Genomic DNA, 6,251 nt, shown 5'->3' with positions numbered 1-6,251 from the left:
ATATATATATATATATATATATATATATACACGCATACGATGCAATTAATGATGCACACAATACTCCACTTATTTGACAACACTTATTTTACACAGTGTTAATTCATCTAAAACTCACAAAACAATATCTGATAAAAGAAAATGCGCAATTCATTGACAATACTTAAGATTTTGGTACTGACACTTGGTGAACCACTGTTAATCGATTAAACAATTATCGATTGCTTACTCAACATGGCCAAATATTAGCCAAATAATAGTCTTAATGCGTCCATCACTAATAAAACACCTCAAAAGTCCTGCTGTTGTCAATTTTTGTCCACAAATAAAAAGCTTTACTAAGGCAAAATATGGTGGTGAATATCAATAATTAATAGTTCAGTCAGAAATATGGGTAGCTGACATTATAATCAATGTCACATGCTCCATCCCAAACTATTTTTAAACATATTATGCATTTTACGACCTGTATTATTTGAGAGACATGGCGTATGCCAAAAAAAGATATCTCACCACAGCACTATTTAAGTGCAATTAAATAATAAGGTGATTGAACCAGTTAAAATAAAAATAAATAAACCAAATAATGGCTGGTTACAGGATCTAAAACATATACTTTCACTTCTAAATTCAAATAAATATTTGTAGTTCAACATCAAAATGATACGTTTACGTTTTAAAACAATATATTTGTAATTATCATATACGATCTTTTAGTATGACATACACTTATTAATAAAAAATATGTAAAAAAGAAAAAAAAAAAAGTTCATATCCAGGTTATTAGTCAACTACCCACATGTGAACAGACAATAGAACGCATCACAAACGAATGGAACGTTAAAACATTGATTTGTTCACTCAGAGTTCCGCGCGAACTCGCTTTCAATGTTAACGAAGACAAAGAGTGACGCGCAAAATCATTTCAAACATCGGTAACGTTATTCCGCTCAGAAGTGCGGTAACACTTGAGCAAAGTGTCCTCGATCACAAAAGAAGTTGTTTGCTGGATTCGAGCACATGGCAGAAGCGACGGAACGCTCGCGTTTCAATGATTCCGATCAAGAACGCCGTGAAATTCGACATGTGAACAACAACAAACAAGAGCACTTGAGAAACAATACAGGAACCGAAGCTCAGCCTGATAACCGTCAACTTGCCTGTAGAATGTTAACTTTCTGCGCTCCTCACACAAATGTAAACTCCACCGACAGCACAGAAATCCCCGAACTGGATTTGGTTACTCACATTCAAGCCGTTTTTCCGCTGAAGCGCGTCAGTAGTCGGAGCGTTCTGCCGCCTCAAACCGTTTCCTCCATCCGCGCTGCGCACAGATCACGCCGCACAGCAACGCTACCAAACCCATTTGCCGTTGCCAAGGCAACAGACCCACTTCAGCCAATCATAACCCCTCCCCTTCGATATCTCCTGGCAACTGCTGCAGCGCGCGCGCGCCATTCCCCTCTAATTAATGTGTTTTCACCTTTTTTCCCTCTTCCTTAACATGAATTATCCTCAAATTCTCTGTTGAATCTCAACTAAAGTACTGATTAACAGTTTAATTTGGGCTTTTCACATTTGAAATTGTGTATCTAACCCTGTGTTAAAGTAAGCCAGCATTATGTTGTTTCATGTTTCAAACTGGGTTATAGGTATATAGGCTATACATATATATATATATATATATATTTTTTTTTTTTTTTCCAACATTTCTGACTGTAACTTCTTTATCTTTCTTTCAAGTTCTTTTTTTAACTATTCTAAATAGGCTATAACATATATATATATATATATTTTTTTTTTTTTTTTCAACAAATGGCCAAACATTTAGCTAAAACATATATTTACCAATATATTTTTGGCCATTTTTTTTGTATATTACTAAAAAGCATATATTAAAATATAAATATATATATTTTAAAAAATTATTTTGTCCTCTGTTTATTTCAATCTAAGAAAATACATACACATAGGCCATGTCACATAAAAAAACATAATAATAATTAGTTGTCTATGTGAACATATAACTCATTTGAATAAAAATCAGCAAGGAACATACTTACAATGTTCCAAAATATTACAATAGATTATTAAAACATAATAAATTATTAAATAATAAATAAATTCAATAATAACAAATTATTAAATCAGTATTAATGTAGTTTTGATCTAGGCTACCCACACTTGGATTTAGCCTAAATGTAGGCTACTGTAAGATCGGAAATGTGTTTCTTGCCCATAAAATACATTTTTAAATATTATTTGGGTATATAAAGGTTGAAACTAAATATATTTTCTATTTCGAAAATATATCTCGTTGAGCTTTGCTGTTTACAACAAGTTTTTTTTTTTTTTTACATTTATTTATTTATTTATTTTTGCCATATGGACAATGAATTACAATAGATTATTAAAACATAATAAATTATTAAATAATAAATAAATTAAATAATAACAAATTATTAAATCAGTATTAATGTAGTTTTGATCTAGGCTACCCACACTTGGATTTAGCCTAAATGTAGGCTACTGTAAGATCGGAAATGTGTTTCTTGCCCATAAAATACATTTTTAAATATTATTTGGGTATATAAAGGTTGAAACTAAATATATTTTCTATTTCGAAAATATATCTCGTTGAGCTTTGCTGTTTACAACAAAAAGGTTTTTGTTTTTTTTACATTTATTTATTTATTTATTTTTGCCATATGGACAATGATGTGAAATTGGTGTATCATCATTGGTTGTCTGTTCCTAAACAGCTAAATAACATTTTTAAACTGTATCGTTCCAAATACCTCTAGCATTGCAATTAAAAATTACAAGTGCGAAACATTGTTTTACTCAAGCTTAAAAATGGCTTTACCCCCAGTTTTAACAAGACAATAACCCAGGGTGAAGCGCAGTGTAAAAAGCCCTAGTGTGAAAAGGGGTAGTGAGGTTAAACGCGCTGTTAACGCCTAAAGTGTTTGTTTAATCAACAGTAAATGACTTTATAAAACAGGCTATATAGGGTAAATTGGGAAAGTTATTGTAGAGACTGTCACATATCGTAACCTGTGACCCATCAAATGCGTAAGCTTTGAATTAAACAGTCTGAGACCGTAACAACTGTAAGATAGCATGACCACGATGTGCATATGCTCCATCTCACCAAAGTGCTGTTCTCACACGTGGTTGCAAAGGCAGTCGCACAACCCTGTTGAAAAAACCAGCATATGCTGGTTAGGTATGTTTTGACGCTGGGATGCTGGTTTAAGCTGGTCCTTTGCTGGTTTAAGCTGGTCCTTTTGCTGGTTTATGCTGGTCATGTGCTGGCAAAGGACCAGCATAAACCAGCAAAAGGACCAGCATAAACCAGCAAAGGACCATCTTAAACCAGCAAAGGACCAGTTTAAACCAGCAAAGGACCAGCTTAAACCAGCATCCCAGTGTCAAAACATACCTAACCAGCATATGCTGGTTTTTTCAACAGGACTTCTCACTCACGGCATGCAAGCGAGCACATCTTATCCTAACATGGCCTGAAAATGGAGGCAAGGTGGCTGGATTTCCTCTATTTGAGCTACAGGCAAAGAAAACCACTGTATTGTTGATTGGCTGATTGATGATAAGGAGGTTTCAAGCACCACTAGCCTAGTACTTACATGCTATGAAACCCATAGTTTAGTGATAATGGCAGGGGATTTATACCAAGAGGAATTCGGGTCATTGTAACAGTCTGTTCTTATGAAATTCGACACTTATCTGCTCGTTTAACTGGATGAACAGGATTTCTTAAGTCTTTTGCAATGGAACACATTCAAACAAACCCTTTCTGTTGTTGCCATTAACGTTAGCCGCTGATATGCTGAATCACAAGGATGTCTACACATTGTTTTTTGCTCTTTAGATTGATTTATTAATTGCATCACAGTTAATCGATTACACAGGGCCATTTTATCTCCTAGTCTTGCGTGAGAGGACTGCATGTGTGCTGTGTGTGTCTAGACAATGTCAACAACACATTGTCACTTGTAAATTAAATACTCTGTTTGAGGTAATCTGAAAGAGTGCATGCATTCTTTGGTGTGTTATAGATGAGTTATTGTCTTTCAGAGCAGCTTTTTTCCCTCACATAAACCTTTGAGTGATCATGATTTTGTAGGACATGTTCCTGAACATCCACATGGGTCCCAGCACATCAGATTGTAGAGTTTGGTTTAGGCTTGGTGTTCGGGTTTGGGCATTAACAGTGATCTTAACTATTTGTTCCCTGTATTTTTAGGGGTAGTGAATAATCTGGCATTATTTTCTCATCGTCATGTTGTTCCAAACCTGCTGTTTTTTTTTTTCAAGTGAACACAAAAAACAATGATCTACAAAACAATGTTATTTATAACTAGATATTATTATAATTTTTATTAATATTTTTAAAATTAGGTTTTATTTTTCAATTTTCATCTGTGTTTTTGTCATTTTTATTAGTTTTGGTCTGTATAGTGTTTAGCCTTTATTATTATTATTATTATTATTATTTTGTTATTTTAGTACTAATTATTATGAGTACTTCAGTATTTTAGTATTTAAGTTAAATGAAATTATTTTTAAAAATATTTTTACATTTTATTTCAAGTTGCGAAAATGTTTTTATTTACTCCTCATCATGTTATTCCAACCCCTTTTTTCATGTGAACACAAAAAAATATTTTTTGAAAAATCTTCACACCAGTGTTATTTAACGATATATATACTATTATAGCTTTTAAGAATATTTTTGAATTCGTTTTTATTTTTATATTTCCATTTTCATTTTAGTAAGTTTTCATTTGAGTTTTTTTTTTTTTTTTTACATAATGTCTATATATTTTTTATCATTTTATTTTAGTTTTAGATATTTTAGTACATCAAGATAAACTAAATGAAATGTTGCTAGCAAAAATAATAAGTTTAAGATTTATTTTTAAAAAGGTCATGTCAGATTTTAATCAAGAGAAACAAAAACCAGTCTTGATGTCTTTGATATTCAACATAAGCATTGACTGCAGCAAAAAAAAATTCTTCAAAAATTCTCCTCTTGTGTTCCACAGATAAATAACACTATATGGGTTTGAAACCACATGAAGGTGAGTAAATAATGTTTTCATTTTTGGGTGAATTATTCCTTTAGGATAGGACTAAAAGAAAAGTTTTTTGATCCAAGAACACGTCCTACTAAGCAAAATCAAGGTCACTGAGAAGGAATATTATTAACATTACATCCATTCACATACGTCACGTCCTTTCAGTTTACTGTAGCGTCATGTTCCTGATCAGAGATATTCATAGAGCTAAGAGGCACTTTGTGAAAGGATTTTGATCCAAGAACCCTACTAAGCAAAATCAAGGTCACTGAGAAGGAATATTATTAACATTACATCCATTCACATACGTCACGTCCTTTCAGTTTACTGTAGCATCATGTTCCTGATCAGAGATATTCATAGAGCTAAGAGGTACTTTGTGAGAGCCCCGTTCTCCCACAAGCCCTCCCATAATGCCCAGAGATAATGAAGTTGCAGTACCAGCGGTTGGGAGACAAGATATAGCAATCAACTCTCCAATGGTTGGTGATCAGCCTTTAAAAAGACTTTTACTCTGTGCTGGTCTGGTCTTATCAGATTGAGGAACTAAAAGACTTGAAGGAGACCCAGTCTGAGCAATTGAGTTATGAAATGTTTTGGTCTGATTTTCCTAAGGATGCTTTTGAGCAATCATGTAAATAAAATAAAATGGATTTTTATTTGAGAATAAGAATGTGGATCAGATTTGTTTAGGAGGTGTTAAAGAGCCACCTGTTTGCCATTGGGCTTGGTGTTTGAACACTATTTGCAATGTTACTAGATCAACATTCTTTGCTGGTCCTCGAATTACATTTCTATCAAACATTCGCAATGATTTCACTTATAACCTACAGACATAGAATCAGAAGCACATGATTGGTTGATAAAAATGTGGTTCAAGCTCTAAGACTAACCCTAAAATTCTGATTTGTCGGTTAAAATGTTGTTCCAAGACCAACAAGCATGTTGATCCAGGATCAAAACTGAATATCTCAAATATCTTTCAACCTGGCTTCATTCTGGTCTGCAATTTTTCCAATTTCCACTTTTTCCAATTTTTCCAATTAATAAAAAACGAAGTCCCACCTTTCATATCTTTTTTTTCCACTGAATATCCCATTCCATTCAGAAACACACCAAAGTATTAAAGTAAAATAGTTGTAGCATGCT

The 6,251-nt window shown here is 33.1% G+C and overlaps 1 protein-coding gene across 1 annotated transcript in view; it reads right to left on the bottom strand.

Annotated features, from left to right (window-relative positions):
- LOC107733332 (forkhead box protein N2-like) overlaps window positions 1-1,357 on the bottom strand; it is a 40,101-nt gene extending 38,744 nt beyond the window's left edge. Inside the window, exon 1 of the mRNA XM_016544906.1 lies at window positions 1,249-1,357. The gene's annotated coding sequence lies outside the window, so the exon portion shown is untranslated. The remainder of the gene's footprint in view (window positions 1-1,248) is intronic.
- Between the last annotated feature and the right edge of the window lie 4,894 nt (window positions 1,358-6,251).

The sequence above is a fragment of the Sinocyclocheilus rhinocerous genome, unplaced genomic scaffold (assembly GCF_001515625.1).
Source record: "Sinocyclocheilus rhinocerous isolate Xijiao unplaced genomic scaffold, SAMN03320098_v1.1 scaffold790, whole genome shotgun sequence".
Taxonomy (NCBI): domain Eukaryota; kingdom Metazoa; phylum Chordata; class Actinopteri; order Cypriniformes; family Cyprinidae; genus Sinocyclocheilus; species Sinocyclocheilus rhinocerous.
This window is presented reverse-complemented; position numbering and strand designations above follow the sequence as displayed.